The sequence below is a fragment of the Acipenser ruthenus genome, chromosome 44, assembly GCF_902713425.1.
Source record: "Acipenser ruthenus chromosome 44, fAciRut3.2 maternal haplotype, whole genome shotgun sequence".
Taxonomy (NCBI): domain Eukaryota; kingdom Metazoa; phylum Chordata; class Actinopteri; order Acipenseriformes; family Acipenseridae; genus Acipenser; species Acipenser ruthenus.
In genome coordinates, this window is record NC_081232.1 from 3,057,032 (window position 1) to 3,069,972 (window position 12,941).

At 43.8% G+C, this 12,941-nt stretch overlaps 52 non-coding genes and 5 pseudogenes across 52 annotated transcripts; all 57 read left to right on the top strand.

Moving 5' to 3' along the window:
• Positions 1-99: 99 nt before the first annotated feature.
• Positions 100-208, top strand: LOC131716211 (5S ribosomal RNA; annotated as a pseudogene).
• Positions 209-308: 100 nt separating this feature from the next.
• On the top strand, positions 309-427 carry LOC131711311 (5S ribosomal RNA). Its single transcript, XR_009313195.1, has one exon. It is a non-coding gene; the product is annotated as a 5S ribosomal RNA (ribosomal RNA).
• Positions 428-527: 100 nt separating this feature from the next.
• LOC131711707 (5S ribosomal RNA) lies at positions 528-646 on the top strand. The gene has a single exon (XR_009313595.1). It is a non-coding gene; the product is annotated as a 5S ribosomal RNA (ribosomal RNA).
• Positions 647-760: 114 nt separating this feature from the next.
• LOC131711379 (5S ribosomal RNA) lies at positions 761-879 on the top strand. The gene has a single exon (XR_009313263.1). It is a non-coding gene; the product is annotated as a 5S ribosomal RNA (ribosomal RNA).
• Positions 880-979: 100 nt separating this feature from the next.
• Positions 980-1,098, top strand: LOC131711202 (5S ribosomal RNA). Its single transcript, XR_009313085.1, has one exon. It is a non-coding gene; the product is annotated as a 5S ribosomal RNA (ribosomal RNA).
• Positions 1,099-1,212: 114 nt separating this feature from the next.
• Positions 1,213-1,331, top strand: LOC131711323 (5S ribosomal RNA). Its single transcript, XR_009313207.1, has one exon. It is a non-coding gene; the product is annotated as a 5S ribosomal RNA (ribosomal RNA).
• A 114-nt stretch (positions 1,332-1,445) lies between these two features.
• Positions 1,446-1,564, top strand: LOC131711808 (5S ribosomal RNA). Its single transcript, XR_009313696.1, has one exon. It is a non-coding gene; the product is annotated as a 5S ribosomal RNA (ribosomal RNA).
• Positions 1,565-1,664: 100 nt separating this feature from the next.
• Positions 1,665-1,783, top strand: LOC131711334 (5S ribosomal RNA). Its single transcript, XR_009313218.1, has one exon. It is a non-coding gene; the product is annotated as a 5S ribosomal RNA (ribosomal RNA).
• Positions 1,784-1,897: 114 nt separating this feature from the next.
• Positions 1,898-2,016, top strand: LOC131711345 (5S ribosomal RNA). The gene has a single exon (XR_009313229.1). It is a non-coding gene; the product is annotated as a 5S ribosomal RNA (ribosomal RNA).
• A 114-nt stretch (positions 2,017-2,130) lies between these two features.
• LOC131711355 (5S ribosomal RNA) lies at positions 2,131-2,249 on the top strand. Its single transcript, XR_009313239.1, has one exon. It is a non-coding gene; the product is annotated as a 5S ribosomal RNA (ribosomal RNA).
• Positions 2,250-2,363: 114 nt separating this feature from the next.
• On the top strand, positions 2,364-2,482 carry LOC131711366 (5S ribosomal RNA). The gene has a single exon (XR_009313250.1). It is a non-coding gene; the product is annotated as a 5S ribosomal RNA (ribosomal RNA).
• Positions 2,483-2,582: 100 nt separating this feature from the next.
• On the top strand, positions 2,583-2,701 carry LOC131711378 (5S ribosomal RNA). Its single transcript, XR_009313262.1, has one exon. It is a non-coding gene; the product is annotated as a 5S ribosomal RNA (ribosomal RNA).
• A 100-nt stretch (positions 2,702-2,801) lies between these two features.
• Positions 2,802-2,920, top strand: LOC131709904 (5S ribosomal RNA). The gene has a single exon (XR_009311768.1). It is a non-coding gene; the product is annotated as a 5S ribosomal RNA (ribosomal RNA).
• Positions 2,921-3,034: 114 nt separating this feature from the next.
• LOC131711708 (5S ribosomal RNA) lies at positions 3,035-3,153 on the top strand. Its single transcript, XR_009313596.1, has one exon. It is a non-coding gene; the product is annotated as a 5S ribosomal RNA (ribosomal RNA).
• Positions 3,154-3,267: 114 nt separating this feature from the next.
• LOC131714142 (5S ribosomal RNA) lies at positions 3,268-3,386 on the top strand (annotated as a pseudogene).
• Positions 3,387-3,486: 100 nt separating this feature from the next.
• LOC131711390 (5S ribosomal RNA) lies at positions 3,487-3,605 on the top strand. Its single transcript, XR_009313273.1, has one exon. It is a non-coding gene; the product is annotated as a 5S ribosomal RNA (ribosomal RNA).
• Positions 3,606-3,705: 100 nt separating this feature from the next.
• On the top strand, positions 3,706-3,824 carry LOC131711401 (5S ribosomal RNA). Its single transcript, XR_009313284.1, has one exon. It is a non-coding gene; the product is annotated as a 5S ribosomal RNA (ribosomal RNA).
• Positions 3,825-3,938: 114 nt separating this feature from the next.
• LOC131713397 (5S ribosomal RNA) lies at positions 3,939-4,057 on the top strand (annotated as a pseudogene).
• Positions 4,058-4,171: 114 nt separating this feature from the next.
• Positions 4,172-4,290, top strand: LOC131712304 (5S ribosomal RNA). The gene has a single exon (XR_009314199.1). It is a non-coding gene; the product is annotated as a 5S ribosomal RNA (ribosomal RNA).
• A 100-nt stretch (positions 4,291-4,390) lies between these two features.
• On the top strand, positions 4,391-4,519 carry LOC131713306 (5S ribosomal RNA; annotated as a pseudogene).
• A 114-nt stretch (positions 4,520-4,633) lies between these two features.
• Positions 4,634-4,752, top strand: LOC131711412 (5S ribosomal RNA). The gene has a single exon (XR_009313295.1). It is a non-coding gene; the product is annotated as a 5S ribosomal RNA (ribosomal RNA).
• Positions 4,753-4,866: 114 nt separating this feature from the next.
• LOC131711423 (5S ribosomal RNA) lies at positions 4,867-4,985 on the top strand. Its single transcript, XR_009313306.1, has one exon. It is a non-coding gene; the product is annotated as a 5S ribosomal RNA (ribosomal RNA).
• Positions 4,986-5,085: 100 nt separating this feature from the next.
• Positions 5,086-5,204, top strand: LOC131710198 (5S ribosomal RNA). Its single transcript, XR_009312067.1, has one exon. It is a non-coding gene; the product is annotated as a 5S ribosomal RNA (ribosomal RNA).
• Positions 5,205-5,304: 100 nt separating this feature from the next.
• Positions 5,305-5,413, top strand: LOC131714517 (5S ribosomal RNA; annotated as a pseudogene).
• Positions 5,414-5,527: 114 nt separating this feature from the next.
• On the top strand, positions 5,528-5,646 carry LOC131711435 (5S ribosomal RNA). The gene has a single exon (XR_009313318.1). It is a non-coding gene; the product is annotated as a 5S ribosomal RNA (ribosomal RNA).
• A 100-nt stretch (positions 5,647-5,746) lies between these two features.
• LOC131711446 (5S ribosomal RNA) lies at positions 5,747-5,865 on the top strand. Its single transcript, XR_009313329.1, has one exon. It is a non-coding gene; the product is annotated as a 5S ribosomal RNA (ribosomal RNA).
• Positions 5,866-5,979: 114 nt separating this feature from the next.
• LOC131710671 (5S ribosomal RNA) lies at positions 5,980-6,098 on the top strand. Its single transcript, XR_009312553.1, has one exon. It is a non-coding gene; the product is annotated as a 5S ribosomal RNA (ribosomal RNA).
• A 100-nt stretch (positions 6,099-6,198) lies between these two features.
• Positions 6,199-6,317, top strand: LOC131711457 (5S ribosomal RNA). Its single transcript, XR_009313340.1, has one exon. It is a non-coding gene; the product is annotated as a 5S ribosomal RNA (ribosomal RNA).
• Positions 6,318-6,431: 114 nt separating this feature from the next.
• LOC131711467 (5S ribosomal RNA) lies at positions 6,432-6,550 on the top strand. Its single transcript, XR_009313352.1, has one exon. It is a non-coding gene; the product is annotated as a 5S ribosomal RNA (ribosomal RNA).
• Positions 6,551-6,650: 100 nt separating this feature from the next.
• Positions 6,651-6,769, top strand: LOC131711477 (5S ribosomal RNA). The gene has a single exon (XR_009313363.1). It is a non-coding gene; the product is annotated as a 5S ribosomal RNA (ribosomal RNA).
• Positions 6,770-6,883: 114 nt separating this feature from the next.
• LOC131711488 (5S ribosomal RNA) lies at positions 6,884-7,002 on the top strand. The gene has a single exon (XR_009313374.1). It is a non-coding gene; the product is annotated as a 5S ribosomal RNA (ribosomal RNA).
• Positions 7,003-7,116: 114 nt separating this feature from the next.
• Positions 7,117-7,235, top strand: LOC131710672 (5S ribosomal RNA). The gene has a single exon (XR_009312554.1). It is a non-coding gene; the product is annotated as a 5S ribosomal RNA (ribosomal RNA).
• Positions 7,236-7,335: 100 nt separating this feature from the next.
• On the top strand, positions 7,336-7,454 carry LOC131711499 (5S ribosomal RNA). The gene has a single exon (XR_009313385.1). It is a non-coding gene; the product is annotated as a 5S ribosomal RNA (ribosomal RNA).
• Positions 7,455-7,554: 100 nt separating this feature from the next.
• Positions 7,555-7,673, top strand: LOC131711510 (5S ribosomal RNA). Its single transcript, XR_009313396.1, has one exon. It is a non-coding gene; the product is annotated as a 5S ribosomal RNA (ribosomal RNA).
• Positions 7,674-7,773: 100 nt separating this feature from the next.
• LOC131711521 (5S ribosomal RNA) lies at positions 7,774-7,892 on the top strand. Its single transcript, XR_009313407.1, has one exon. It is a non-coding gene; the product is annotated as a 5S ribosomal RNA (ribosomal RNA).
• A 114-nt stretch (positions 7,893-8,006) lies between these two features.
• LOC131711532 (5S ribosomal RNA) lies at positions 8,007-8,125 on the top strand. The gene has a single exon (XR_009313418.1). It is a non-coding gene; the product is annotated as a 5S ribosomal RNA (ribosomal RNA).
• Positions 8,126-8,225: 100 nt separating this feature from the next.
• LOC131709801 (5S ribosomal RNA) lies at positions 8,226-8,344 on the top strand. The gene has a single exon (XR_009311664.1). It is a non-coding gene; the product is annotated as a 5S ribosomal RNA (ribosomal RNA).
• Positions 8,345-8,444: 100 nt separating this feature from the next.
• On the top strand, positions 8,445-8,563 carry LOC131712605 (5S ribosomal RNA). The gene has a single exon (XR_009314496.1). It is a non-coding gene; the product is annotated as a 5S ribosomal RNA (ribosomal RNA).
• Positions 8,564-8,677: 114 nt separating this feature from the next.
• On the top strand, positions 8,678-8,796 carry LOC131711544 (5S ribosomal RNA). Its single transcript, XR_009313430.1, has one exon. It is a non-coding gene; the product is annotated as a 5S ribosomal RNA (ribosomal RNA).
• Positions 8,797-8,896: 100 nt separating this feature from the next.
• Positions 8,897-9,015, top strand: LOC131711554 (5S ribosomal RNA). The gene has a single exon (XR_009313440.1). It is a non-coding gene; the product is annotated as a 5S ribosomal RNA (ribosomal RNA).
• Positions 9,016-9,129: 114 nt separating this feature from the next.
• LOC131711565 (5S ribosomal RNA) lies at positions 9,130-9,248 on the top strand. The gene has a single exon (XR_009313451.1). It is a non-coding gene; the product is annotated as a 5S ribosomal RNA (ribosomal RNA).
• A 114-nt stretch (positions 9,249-9,362) lies between these two features.
• LOC131711576 (5S ribosomal RNA) lies at positions 9,363-9,481 on the top strand. The gene has a single exon (XR_009313462.1). It is a non-coding gene; the product is annotated as a 5S ribosomal RNA (ribosomal RNA).
• Positions 9,482-9,595: 114 nt separating this feature from the next.
• Positions 9,596-9,714, top strand: LOC131717222 (5S ribosomal RNA). The gene has a single exon (XR_009316107.1). It is a non-coding gene; the product is annotated as a 5S ribosomal RNA (ribosomal RNA).
• Positions 9,715-9,828: 114 nt separating this feature from the next.
• Positions 9,829-9,947, top strand: LOC131711587 (5S ribosomal RNA). Its single transcript, XR_009313473.1, has one exon. It is a non-coding gene; the product is annotated as a 5S ribosomal RNA (ribosomal RNA).
• A 100-nt stretch (positions 9,948-10,047) lies between these two features.
• Positions 10,048-10,166, top strand: LOC131710458 (5S ribosomal RNA). The gene has a single exon (XR_009312330.1). It is a non-coding gene; the product is annotated as a 5S ribosomal RNA (ribosomal RNA).
• A 114-nt stretch (positions 10,167-10,280) lies between these two features.
• On the top strand, positions 10,281-10,399 carry LOC131711597 (5S ribosomal RNA). The gene has a single exon (XR_009313483.1). It is a non-coding gene; the product is annotated as a 5S ribosomal RNA (ribosomal RNA).
• A 100-nt stretch (positions 10,400-10,499) lies between these two features.
• On the top strand, positions 10,500-10,618 carry LOC131711608 (5S ribosomal RNA). The gene has a single exon (XR_009313494.1). It is a non-coding gene; the product is annotated as a 5S ribosomal RNA (ribosomal RNA).
• A 114-nt stretch (positions 10,619-10,732) lies between these two features.
• LOC131711619 (5S ribosomal RNA) lies at positions 10,733-10,851 on the top strand. The gene has a single exon (XR_009313505.1). It is a non-coding gene; the product is annotated as a 5S ribosomal RNA (ribosomal RNA).
• Positions 10,852-10,965: 114 nt separating this feature from the next.
• LOC131711630 (5S ribosomal RNA) lies at positions 10,966-11,084 on the top strand. The gene has a single exon (XR_009313516.1). It is a non-coding gene; the product is annotated as a 5S ribosomal RNA (ribosomal RNA).
• A 100-nt stretch (positions 11,085-11,184) lies between these two features.
• Positions 11,185-11,303, top strand: LOC131711641 (5S ribosomal RNA). Its single transcript, XR_009313527.1, has one exon. It is a non-coding gene; the product is annotated as a 5S ribosomal RNA (ribosomal RNA).
• A 100-nt stretch (positions 11,304-11,403) lies between these two features.
• Positions 11,404-11,522, top strand: LOC131711653 (5S ribosomal RNA). Its single transcript, XR_009313539.1, has one exon. It is a non-coding gene; the product is annotated as a 5S ribosomal RNA (ribosomal RNA).
• Positions 11,523-11,636: 114 nt separating this feature from the next.
• Positions 11,637-11,755, top strand: LOC131711662 (5S ribosomal RNA). The gene has a single exon (XR_009313550.1). It is a non-coding gene; the product is annotated as a 5S ribosomal RNA (ribosomal RNA).
• A 100-nt stretch (positions 11,756-11,855) lies between these two features.
• On the top strand, positions 11,856-11,974 carry LOC131709802 (5S ribosomal RNA). Its single transcript, XR_009311665.1, has one exon. It is a non-coding gene; the product is annotated as a 5S ribosomal RNA (ribosomal RNA).
• A 114-nt stretch (positions 11,975-12,088) lies between these two features.
• LOC131711673 (5S ribosomal RNA) lies at positions 12,089-12,207 on the top strand. The gene has a single exon (XR_009313561.1). It is a non-coding gene; the product is annotated as a 5S ribosomal RNA (ribosomal RNA).
• A 100-nt stretch (positions 12,208-12,307) lies between these two features.
• On the top strand, positions 12,308-12,426 carry LOC131709803 (5S ribosomal RNA). Its single transcript, XR_009311666.1, has one exon. It is a non-coding gene; the product is annotated as a 5S ribosomal RNA (ribosomal RNA).
• A 100-nt stretch (positions 12,427-12,526) lies between these two features.
• On the top strand, positions 12,527-12,645 carry LOC131711683 (5S ribosomal RNA). Its single transcript, XR_009313571.1, has one exon. It is a non-coding gene; the product is annotated as a 5S ribosomal RNA (ribosomal RNA).
• Positions 12,646-12,759: 114 nt separating this feature from the next.
• On the top strand, positions 12,760-12,878 carry LOC131711692 (5S ribosomal RNA). Its single transcript, XR_009313580.1, has one exon. It is a non-coding gene; the product is annotated as a 5S ribosomal RNA (ribosomal RNA).
• The last annotated feature ends 63 nt before the right edge of the window (positions 12,879-12,941 follow it).

Here is a 12,941-nt window from a genome sequence, read left to right on the forward strand (position 1 = left end):
TACATTTTACAATTGAAATGTGTGGAGGACAAAAGGAAATTTTGGAGGAATCACCCCCAGCTCACTAAACATAAAAGTCATGAAAGCAGAAATGCAATCGCCTGCGGCCACACCACCTTGAATAAGCCTGATCTCAGAAGCTAAGCAATGTTGGGCTTGGTTAGCACTTGGATGGGAGACCACCTGGGAATATCAAGTGCTGCAGGCATTACATTTTACAATTGAAATGTGTGGAGGACAAAAGGAAATTTTGGAGGAATCACCCCCAGCTCACTAAACATAAAAGTCATGAAAGCAGAAATGCAATCGCCTGCGGCCACACCACCTTGAATAAGCCTGATCTCGTCTGATCTCAGAAGCTAAGCAATGTTGGGCTTGGTTAGTACTTGGATGGGAGACCACCTGGGAATATCAAGTGCTGCAGGCATTACATTTTACAATTGAAATGTGTGGAGGACAAAAGGAAATTTTGGAGGAATCACCCCCAGCTCACTAAACATAAAAGTCATGAAAGCAGAAATGCAATCGCCTGCGGCCACACCACCTTGAATAAGCCTGATCTCGTCTGATCTCAGAAGCTAAGCAATGTTGGGCTTGGTTAGTACTTGGAGGGGAGACCACCTGGGAATATCAAGTGCTGCAGGCATTACATTTTTGTAATTACATTTTACAATTGAAATGTGTGGAGGACAAAAGGAAATTTTGGAGGAATCACCCCCAGCTCACTAAACATAAAAGTCATGAAAGCAGAAAAGCAATCGCCTGCGGCCACACCACCGTGAATAAGCCTGATCTCGTCTGATCTCAGAAGCTAAGCAATGTTGGGCTTGGTTAGTACTTGGATGGGAGACCACCTGGGAATATCAAGTGCTGCAGGCATTACATTTTACAATTGAAATGTGTGGAGGACAAAAGGAAATTTTGGAGGAATCACCCCCAGCTCACTAAACATAAAAGTCATGAAAGCAGAAATGCAATCGCCTGCGGCCACACCACCTTGAATAAGCCTGATCTCGTCTGATCTCAGAAGCTAAGCAATGTTGGGTTTGGTTAGTACTTGGATGGGAGACCACCTGGGAATATCAAGTGCTGCAGGCATTACATTTTTGTAATTACATTTTACAATTGAAATGTGTGGAGGACAAAAGGAAATTTTGGAGGAATCACCCCCAGCTCACTAAACATAAAAGTCATGAAAGCAGAAATGCAATCGCCTGCGGCCACACCACCTTGAATAAGCCTGATCTCGTCTGATCTCAGAAGCTAAGCAATGTTGGGCTTGGTTAGTACTTGGATGGGAGACCACCTGGGAATATCAAGTGCTGCAGGCATTACATTTTTGTAATTACATTTTACAATTGAAATGTGTGGAGGACAAAAGGAAATTTTGGAGGAATCACCCCCAGCTCACTAAACATAAAAGTCATGAAAGCAGAAATGCAATCGCCTGCGGCCACACCACCTTGAATAAGCCTGATCTTGTCTGATCTCAGAAGCTAAGCAATGTTGGGCTTGGTTAGTACTTGGATGGGAGACCACCTGGGAATATCAAGTGCTGCAGGCATTACATTTTACAATTGAAATGTGTGGAGGACAAAAGGAAATTTGGGAGGAATCACCCCCAGCTCACTAAACATAAAAGTCATGAAAGCAGAAATGCAATCGCCTGCGGCCACACCACCTTGAATAAGCCTGATCTCGTCTGATCTCAGAAGCTAAGCAATGTTGGGCTTGGTTAGTACTTGGATGGGAGACCACCTGGGAATATCAAGTGCTGCAGGCATTACATTTTTGTAATTACATTTTACAATTGAAATGTGTGGAGGACAAAAGGAAATTTGGGAGGAATCACCCCCAGCTCACTAAACATAAAAGTCATGAAAGCAGAAATGCAATCGCCTGCGGCCACACCACCTTGAATAAGCCTGATCTCGTCTGATCTCAGAAGCTAAGCAATGTTGGGCTTGGTTAGTACTTGGATGGGAGACCACCTGGGAATATCAAGTGCTGCAGGCATTACATTTTTGTAATTACATTTTACAATTGAAATGTGTGGAGGACAAAAGGAAATTTGGGAGGAATCACCCCCAGCTCACTAAACATAAAAGTCATGAAAGCAGAAATGCAATCGCCTGCGGCCACACCACCTTGAATAAGCCTGATCTCGTCTGATCTCAGAAGCTAAGCAATGTTGGGCTTGGTTAGTACTTGGATGGGAGACCACCTGGGAATATCAAGTGCTGCAGGCATTACATTTTTGTAATTACATTTTACAATTGAAATGTGTGGAGGACAAAAGGAAATTTTGGAGGAATCACCCCCAGCTCACTAAACATAAAAGTCATGAAAGCAGAAATGCAATCGCCTGCGGCCACACCACCTTGAATAAGCCTGATCTCGTCTGATCTCAGAAGCTAAGCAATGTTGGGCTTGGTTAGTACTTGGATGGGAGACCACCTGGGAATATCAAGTGCTGCAGGCATTACATTTTACAATTGAAATGTGTGGAGGACAAAAGGAAATTTTGGAGGAATCACCCCCAGCTCACTAAACATAAAAGTCATGAAAGCAGAAATGCAATCGCCTGCGGCCACACCACCTTGAATAAGCCTGATCTCGTCTGATCTCAGAAGCTAAGCAATGTTGGGCTTGGTTAGTACTTGGATGGGAGACCACCTGGGAATATCAAGTGCTGCAGGCATTACATTTTACAATTGAAATGTGTGGAGGACAAAAGGAAATTTTGGAGGAATCACCCCCAGCTCACTAAACATAAAAGTCATGAAAGCAGAAATGCAATCGCCTGCGGCCACACCACCTTGAATAAGCCTGATCTCGTCTGATCTCAGAAGCTAAGCAATGTTGGGCTTGGTTAGTACTTGGATGGGAGACCACCTGGGAATATCGAGTGCTGCAGGCATTACATTTTTGTAATTACATTTTACAATTGAAATGTGTGGAGGACAAAAGGAAATTTTGGAGGAATCACCCCCAGCTCACTAAACATAAAAGTCATGAAAGCAGCAATGCAATCGCCTGCGGCCACACCACCTTGAATAAGCCTGATCTCGTCTGATCTCAGAAGCTAAGCAATGTTGGGCTTGGTTAGTACTTGGAGGGGAGACCACCTGGGAATATCAAGTGCTGCAGGCATTACATTTTTGTAATTACATTTTACAATTGAAATGTGTGGAGGACAAAAGGAAATTTTGGAGGAATCACCCCCAGCTCACTAAACATAAAAGTCATGAAAGCAGAAAAGCAATCGCCTGCGGCCACACCACCGTGAATAAGCCTAATCTCGTCTGATTTCAGAAGCTAAGCAATGTTGGGCTTGGTTAGTACTTGGATGGGAGACCACCTGGGAATATCAAGTGCTGCAGGCATTACATTTTACAATTGAAATGTGTGGAGGACAAAAGGAAATTTTGGAGGAATCACCCCCAGCTCACTAAACATAAAAGTCATGAAAGCAGAAATGCAATCGCCTGCGGCCACACCACCTTGAATAAGCCTGATCTCGTCTGATCTCAGAAGCTAAGCAATGTTGGGCTTGGTTAGTACTTGGATGGGAGACCACCTGGGAATATCAAGTGCTGCAGGCATTACATTTTACAATTGAAATGTGTGGAGGACAAAAGGAAATTTTGGAGGAATCACCCCCAGCTCACTAAACATAAAAGTCATGAAAGCAGAACTGCAATCGCCTGCGGCCACACCACCTTGAATAAGCCTGATCTCGTCTGATCTCAGAAGCTAAGCAATGTTGGGCTTGGTTAGTACTTGGATGGGAGACCACCTGGGAATATCAAGTGCTGCAGGCATTACATTTTTGTAATTACATTTTACAATTGAAATGTGTGGAGGACAAAAGGAAATTTTGGAGGAATCACCCCCAGCTCACTAAACATAAAAGTCATGAAAGCAGAACTGCAATCGCCTGCGGCCACACCACCTTGAATAAGCCTGATCTTGTCTGATCTCAGAAGCTAAGCAATGTTGGGCTTGGTTAGTACTTGGAGGGGAGACCACCTGGGAATATCAAGTGCTGCAGGCATTACATTTTTGTAATTACATTTTACAATTGAAATGTGTGGAGGACAAAAGGAAATTTTGGAGGAATCACCCCCAGCTCACTAAACATAAAAGTCATGAAAGCAGAAATGCAATCGCCTGCCGCCACACCACCTTGAATAAGCCTGATCTCGTCTGATCTCAGAAGCTAAGCAATGTTGGGCTTGGTTAGTACTTGGATGGGAGACCACCTGGGAATATCAAGTGCTGCAGGCATTACATTTTACAATTGAAATGTGTGGAGGACAAAAGGAAATTTTGGAGGAATCACCCCCAGCTCACTAAACATAAAAGTCATGAAAGCAGAAATGCAATCGCCTGCGGCCACACCACCTTGAATAAGCCTGATCTCGCCTGATCTCGTCTGATCTCAGAAGCTAAGCAATGTTGGGCTTGGTTAGTACTTGGATGGGAGACCACCTGGGAATATCAAGTGCTGCAGGCATTACATTTTTGTAATTACATTTTACAATTGAAATGTGTGGAGGACAAAAGGAAATTTTGGAGGAATCACCCCCAGCTCACTAAACATAAAAGTCATGAAAGCAGAAATGCAATCGCCTGCGGCCACACCACCTTGAATAAGCCTGATCTCGTCTGATCTCAGAAGCTAAGCAATGTTGGGCTTGGTTAGTACTTGGATGGGAGACCACCTGGGAATATCAAGTGCTGCAGGCATTACATTTTTGTAATTACATTTTACAATTGAAATGTGTGGAGGACAAAAGGAAATTTTGGAGGAATCACCCCCAGCTCACTAAACATAAAAGTCATGAAAGCAGAAATGCAATCGCCTGCGGCCACACCACCTTGAATAAGCCTGATCTCGTCTGATCTCAGAAGCTAAGCAATGTTGGGCTTGGTTAGTACTTGGATGGGAGACCACCTGGGAATATCAAGTGCTGCAGGCATTACATTTTACAATTGAAATGTGTGGAGGACAAAAGGAAATTTTGGAGGAATCACCCCCAGCTCACTAAACATAAAAGTCATGAAAGCAGAAATGCAATCGCCTGCGGCCACACCACCTTGAATAAGCCTGATTTCATCTGATCTCAGAAGCTAAGCAATGTTGGGCTTGGTTAGTACTTGGATGGGAGACCACCTGGGAATATCAAGTGCTGCAGGCATTACATTTTACAATTGAAATGTGTGGAGGACAAAAGGAAATTTTGGAGGAATCACCCCCAGCTCACTAAACATAAAAGTCATGAAAGCAGAAATGCAATCGCCTGCGGCCACACCACCTTGAATAAGCCTGATCTCAGAAGCTAAGCAATGTTGGGCTTGGTTAGTACTTGGATGGGAGACCACCTGGGAATATCAAGTGCTGCAGGCATTACATTTTTGTAATTACATTTTACAATTGAAATGTGTGGAGGACAAAAGGAAATTTTGGAGGAATCACCCCCAGCTCACTAAACATAAAAGTCATGAAAGCAGAAATGCAATCGCCTGCGGCCACACCACCTTGAATAAGCCTGATCTCGTCTGATCTCAGAAGCTAAGCAATGTTGGGCTTGGTTAGTACTTGGATGGGAGACCACCTGGGAATATCAAGTGCTGCAGGCATTACATTTTACAATTGAAATGTGTGGAGGACAAAACGAAATTTTGGAGGAATCACCCCCAGCTCACTAAACATAAAAGTCATGAAAGCAGAAATGCAATCGCCTGCGGCCACACCACCTTGAATAAGCCTGATCTCGTCTGATCTCAGAAGCTAAGCAATGTTGGGCTTGGTTAGTACTTGGATGGGAGACCACCTGGGAATATCAAGTGCTGCAGGCATTACATTTTTGTAATTACATTTTACAATTGAAATGTGTGGAGGACAAAAGGAAATTTTGGAGGAATCACCCCCAGCTCACTAAACATAAAAGTCATGAAAGCAGAAATGCAATCTCCTGCGGCCACACCACCTTGAATAAGCCTGATCTCGTCTGATCTCAGAAGCTAAGCAATGTTGGGCTTGGTTAGTACTTGGATGGGAGACCACCTGGGAATATCAAGTGCTGCAGGCATTACATTTTACAATTGAAATGTGTGGAGGACAAAAGGAAATTTTGGAGGAATCACCCCCAGCTCACTAAACATAAAAGTCATGAAAGCAGAAATGCAATCGCCTGCGGCCACACCACCTTGAATAAGCCTGATCTCGTCTGATCTCAGAAGCTAAGCAATGTTGGGCTTGGTTAGTACTTGGATGGGAGACCACCTGGGAATATCAAGTGCTGCAGGCATTACATTTTTGTAATTACATTTTACAATTGAAATGTGTGGAGGACAAAAGGAATTTTTGGAGGAATCACCCCCAGCTCACTAAACATAAAAGTCATGAAAGCAGAAATGCAATCGCCTGCGGCCACACCACCTTGAATAAGCCTGATCTCGTCTGATCTCAGAAGCTAAGCAATGTTGGGCTTGGTTAGTACTTGGATGGGAGACCACCTGGGAATATCAAGTGCTGCAGGCATTACATTTTACAATTGAAATGTGTGGAGGACAAAAGGAAATTTTGGAGGAATCACCCCCAGCTCACTAAACATAAAAGTCATGAAAGCAGAAATGCAATCGCCTGCGGCCACACCACCTTGAATAAGCCTGATCTCGTCTGATCTCAGAAGCTAAGCAATGTTGGGCTTGGTTAGTACTTGGATGGGAGACCACCTGGGAATATCAAGTGCTGCAGGCATTACATTTTTGTAATTACATTTTACAATTGAAATGTGTGGAGGACAAAAGGAAATTTTGGAGGAATCACCCCCAGCTCACTAAACATAAAAGTCATGAAAGCAGAAATGCAATCGCCTGCGGCCACACCACCTTGAATAAGCCTGATCTCGTCTGATCTCAGAAGCTAAGCAATGTTGGGCTTGGTTAGTACTTGGATGGGAGACCACCTGGGAATATCAAGTGCTGCAGGCATTACATTTTTGTAATTACATTTTACAATTGAAATGTGTGGAGGACAAAAGGAAATTTTGGAGGAATCACCCCCAGCTCACTAAACATAAAAGTCATGAAAGCAGAAATGCAATCTCCTGCGGCCACACCACCTTGAATAAGCCTGATCTCGTCTGATCTCAGAAGCTAAGCAATGTTGGGCTTGGTTAGTACTTGGATGGGAGACCACCTGGGAATATCAAGTGCTGCAGGCATTACATTTTACAATTGAAATGTGTGGAGGACAAAAGGAAATTTTGGAGGAATCACCCCCAGCTCACTAAACATAAAAGTCATGAAAGCAGAAATGCAATCGCCTGCGGCCACACCACCTTGAATAAGCCTGATCTCGTCTGATCTCAGAAGCTAAGCAATGTTGGGCTTGGTTAGTACTTGGATGGGAGACCACCTGGGAATATCAAGTGCTGCAGGCATTACATTTTACAATTGAAATGTGTGGAGGACAAAAGGAAATTTTGGAGGAATCACCCCCAGCTCACTAAACATAAAAGTCATGAAAGCAGAACAGCAATCGCCTGCGGCCACACCACCTTGAATAAGCCTGATCTCGTCTGATCTCAGAAGCTAAGCAATGTTGGGCTTGGTTAGTACTTGGATGGGAGACCACCTGGGAATATCAAGTGCTGCAGGCATTACATTTTACAATTGAAATGTGTGGAGGACAAAAGGAAATTTTGGAGGAATCACCCCCAGCTCACTAAACATAAAAGTCATGAAAGCAGAAATGCAATCGCCTGCGGCCACACCACCTTGAATAAGCCTGATCTCGTCTGATCTCAGAAGCTAAGCAATGTTGGGCTTGGTTAGTACTTGGATGGGAGACCACCTGGGAATATCAAGTGCTGCAGGCATTACATTTTTGTAATTACATTTTACAATTGAAATGTGTGGAGGACAAAAGGAAATTTTGGAGGAATCACCCCCAGCTCACTAAACATAAAAGTCATGAAAGCAGAAATGCAATCGCCTGCGGCCACACCACCTTGAATAAGCCTGATCTCGTCTGATCTCAGAAGCTAAGCAATGTTGGGCTTGGTTAGTACTTGGATGGGAGACCACCTGGGAATATCAAGTGCTGCAGGCATTACATTTTACAATTGAAATGTGTGGAGGACAAAAGGAAATTTTGGAGGAATCACCCCCAGCTCACTAAACATAAAAGTCATGAAAGCAGAAATGCAATCGCCTGCGGCCACACCACCTTGAATAAGCCTGATCTCGTCTGATCTCAGAAGATAAGCAATGTTGGGCTTGGTTAGTACTTGGATGGGAGACCACCTGGGAATATCAAGTGCTGCAGGCATTACATTTTACAATTGAAATGTGTGGAGGACAAAAGGAAATTTTGGAGGAATCACCCCCAGCTCACTAAACATAAAAGTCATGAAAGCAGAAATGCAATCGCCTGCGGCCACACCACCTTGAATAAGCCTGATCTCGTCTGATCTCAGAAGCTAAGCAATGTTGGGCTTGGTTAGTACTTGGATGGGAGACCACCTGGTAATATCAAGTGCTGCAGGCATTACATTTTTGTAATTACATTTTAGAATTGAAATGTGTGGAGGACAAAAGGAAATTTTGGAGGAATCACCCCCAGCTCACTAAACATAAAAGTCATGAAAGCAGAAATGCAATCGCCTGCGGCCACACCACCTTGAATAAGCCTGATCTCGTCTGATCTCAGAAGCTAAGCAATGTTGGGCTTGGTTAGTACTTGGATGGGAGACCACCTGGGAATATCAAGTGCTGCAGGCATTACATTTTACAATTGAAATGTGTGGAGGACAAAAGGAAATTTTGGAGGAATCACCCCCAGCTCACTAAACATAAAAGTCATGAAAGCAGAAATGCAATCGCCTGCGGCCACACCACCTTGAATAAGCCTGATCTCGTCTGATCTCAGAAGCTAAGCAATGTTGGGCTTGGTTAGTACTTGGATGGGAGACCACCTGGGAATATCAAGTGCTGCAGGCATTACATTTTTGTAATTACATTTTAGAATTGAAATGTGTGGAGGAAAAAAGGAAATTTTGGAGGAATCACCCCCAGCTCACTAAACATAAAAGTCATGAAAGCAGAAATGCAATCGCCTGCGGCCACACCACCTTGAATAAGCCTGATCTCGTCTGATCTCAGAAGCTAAGCAATGTTGGGCTTGGTTAGTACTTGGATGGGAGACCACCTGGGAATATCAAGTGCTGCAGGCATTACTTTTTTGTAATTACATTTTACAATTGAAATGTGTGGAGGACAAAAGGAAATTTTGGAGGAATCACCCCCAGCTCACTAAACATAAAAGTCATGAAAGCAGAAATGCAATCGCCTGCGGCCACACCACCTTGAATAAGCCTGATCTCGTCTGATCTCAGAAGCTAAGCAATGTTGGGCTTGGTTAGTACTTGGATGGGAGACCACCTGGGAATATCAAGTGCTGCAGGCATTACATTTTTGTAATTACATTTTACAATTGAAATGTGTGGTGGACAAAAGGAAATTTTGGAGGAATCACCCCCAGCTCACTAAACATAAAAGTCATGAAAGCAGAAATGCAATCGCCTGCGGCCACACCACCTTGAATAAGCCTGATCTCGTCTGATCTCAGAAGTTAAGCAATGTTGGGCTTGGTTAGTACTTGGATGGGAGACCACCTGGGAATATCAAGTGCTGCAGGCATTACATTTTTGTAATTACATTTTACAATTGAAATGTGTGGAGGACAAAAGGAAATTTTGGAGGAATCACCCCCAGCTCACTAAACATAAAAGTCATGAAAGCAGAAATGCAATCGCCTGCGGCCACACCACCTTGAATAAGCCTGATCTCGTCTGATCTCAGAAGCTAAGCAATGTTGGGCTTGGTTAGTACTTGGATGGGAGACCACCTGGGAATATCAAGTGCTGCAGGCATTACATTTTACAATTGAAATGTGTGGAGGACAAAAGGAAATTTTGGAGGAATCACCCCCAGCTCACTAAACATAAAAGTCATGAAAGCAGAAATGCAATCGCCTGCGGCCACACCACCTTGAATAAGCCTGATCTCGTCTGATCTCAGAAGCTAAGCAATGTTGGGCTTGGTTAGTACTTGGATGGGAGACCACCTGGGAATATCAAGTGTTGCAGGCATTACATTTTTGTAATTACATTTTAGAATTGAAATGTGTGGAGGACAAAAGGAAATTTTGGAGGAATCACCCCCAGCTCACTAAACATAAAAGTCATGAAAGCAGAAATGCAATCGCCTGCGGCCACACCACCTTGAATAAGCCTGATCTCGTCTGATCTCAGAAGCTAAGCAATGTTGGGCTTGGTTAGTACTTGGATGGGAGACCACCTGGGAATATCAAGTGCTGCAGGCATTACATTTTACAATTGAAATGTGTGGAGGACAAAAGGAAATTTTGGAGGAATCACCCCCAGCTCACTAAACATAAAAGTCATGAAAGCAGAAATGCAATCGCCTGCGGCCACACCACCTTGAATAAGCCTGATCTCGTCTGATCTCAGAAGCTAAGCAATGTTGGGCTTGGTTAGTACTTGGATGGGAGACCACCTGGGAATATCAAGTGCTGCAGGCATTACATTTTAGTAATTACATTTTACAATTGAAATGTGTGGAGGACAAAAGGAAATTTTGGAGGAATCACCCCCAGCTCACTAAACATAAAAGTCATGAAAGCAGAAATGCAATCGCCTGCGGCCACACCACCTTGAATAAGCCTGATCTCGTCTGATCTCAGAAGCTAAGCAATGTTGGGCTTGGTTAGTACTTGGATGGGAGACCACCTGGGAATATCAAGTGCTGCAGGCATTACATTTTTGTAATTACATTTTACAATTGAAATGTGTGGAGGACAAAAGGAAATTTTGGAGGAATCACCCCCAGCTCACTAAACATAAAAGTCATGAAAGCAGAAATGCAATCGCCTGCGGCCACACCACCTTGAATAAGCCTGATCTCGTCTGATCTCAGAAGCTAAGCAATGTTGGGCTTGGTTAGTACTTGGATGGGAGACCACCTGGGAATATCAAGTGCTGCAGGCATTACATTTTACAATTGAAATGTGTGGAGGACAAAAGGAAATTTTGGAGGAATCACCCCCAGCTCACTAAACATAAAAGTCATGAAAGCAGAAATGCAATCGCCTGCGGCCACACCACCTTGAATAAGCCTGATCTCGTCTGATCTCAGAAGCTAAGCAATGTTGGGCTTGGTTAGTACTTGGATGGGAGACCACCTGGGAATATCAAGTGCTGCAGGCATTACATTTTACAATTGAAATGTGTGGAGGACAAAAGGAAATTTTGGAGGAATCACCCCCAGCTCACTAAACATAAAAGTCATGAAAGCAGAAATGCAATCGCCTGCGGCCACACCACCTTGAATAAGCCTGATCTCGTCTGATCTCAGAAGCTAAGCAATGTTGGGCTTGGTTAGTACTTGGATGGGAGACCACCTGGGAATATCAAGTGCTGCAGGCATTACATTTTTGTAATTACATTTTACAATTGAAATGTGTGGAGGACAAAAGGAAATTTTGGAGGAATCACCCCCAGCTCACTAAACATAAAAGTCATGAAAGCAGAAATGCAATCGCCTGCGGCCACACCACCTTGAATAAGCCTGATCTCGTCTGATCTCAGAAGCTAAGCAATGTTGGGCTTGGTTAGTACTTGGATGGGAGACCACCTGGGAATATCAAGTGCTGCAGGCATTACATTTTACAATTGAAATGTGTGGAGGACAAAAGGAAATTTTGGAGGAATCACCCCCAGCTCACTAAACATAAAAGTCATGAAAGCAGAAATGCAATCGCCTGCGGCCACACCACCTTGAATAAGCCTGATCTCGTCTGATCTCAGAAGATAAGCAATGTTGGGCTTGGTTAGTACTTGGATGGGAGACCACCTGGGAATATCAAGTGCTGCAGGCATTACATTTTTGTAATTACATTTTACAATTGAAATGTGTGGAGGACAAAAGGAAATTTTGGAGGAATCACCCCCAGCTCACTAAACATAAAAGTCATGAAAGCAGAAATGCAATCGCCTGCGGCCACACCACCTTGAATAAGCCTGATCTCGTCTGATCTCAGAAGCTAAGCAATGTTGGGCTTGGTTAGTACTTGGATGGGAGACCACCTGGGAATATCAAGTGCTGCAGGCATTACATTTTACAATTGAAATGTGTGGAGGACAAAAGGAAATTTTGGAGGAATCACCCCCAGCTCACTAAACATAAAAGTCATGAAAGCAGAAATGCAATCGCCTGCGGCCACACCACCTTGAATAAGCCTGATCTCGTCTGATCTCAGAAGATAAGCAATGTTGGGCTTGGTTAGTACTTGGATGGGAGACCACCTGGGAATATCAAGTGCTGCAGGCATTACATTTTACAATTGAAATGTGTGGAGGACAAAAGGAAATTTTGGAGGAATCACCCCCAGCTCACTAAACATAAAAGTCATGAAAGCAGAAATGCAATCGCCTGCGGCCACACCACCTTGAATAAGCCTGATCTCGTCTGATCTCAGAAGCTAAGCAATGTTGGGCTTGGTTAGTACTTGGATGGGAGACCACCTGGGAATATCAAGTGCTGCAGGCATTACATTTTTGTAATTACATTTTAGAATTGAAATGTGTGGAGGACAAAAGGAAATTTTGGAGGAATCACCCCCAGCTCACTAAACATAAAAGTCATGAAAGCAGAAATGCAATCGCCTGCGGCCACACCACCTTGAATAAGCCTGATCTCGTCTGATCTCAGAAGCTAAGCAATGTTGGGCTTGGTTAGTACTTGGATGGGAGACCACCTGGGAATATCAAGTGCTGCAGGCATTACATTTTACAATTGAAATGTGTGGAGGACAAAAGGAAATTTTGGAGGAATCACCCCCAGCT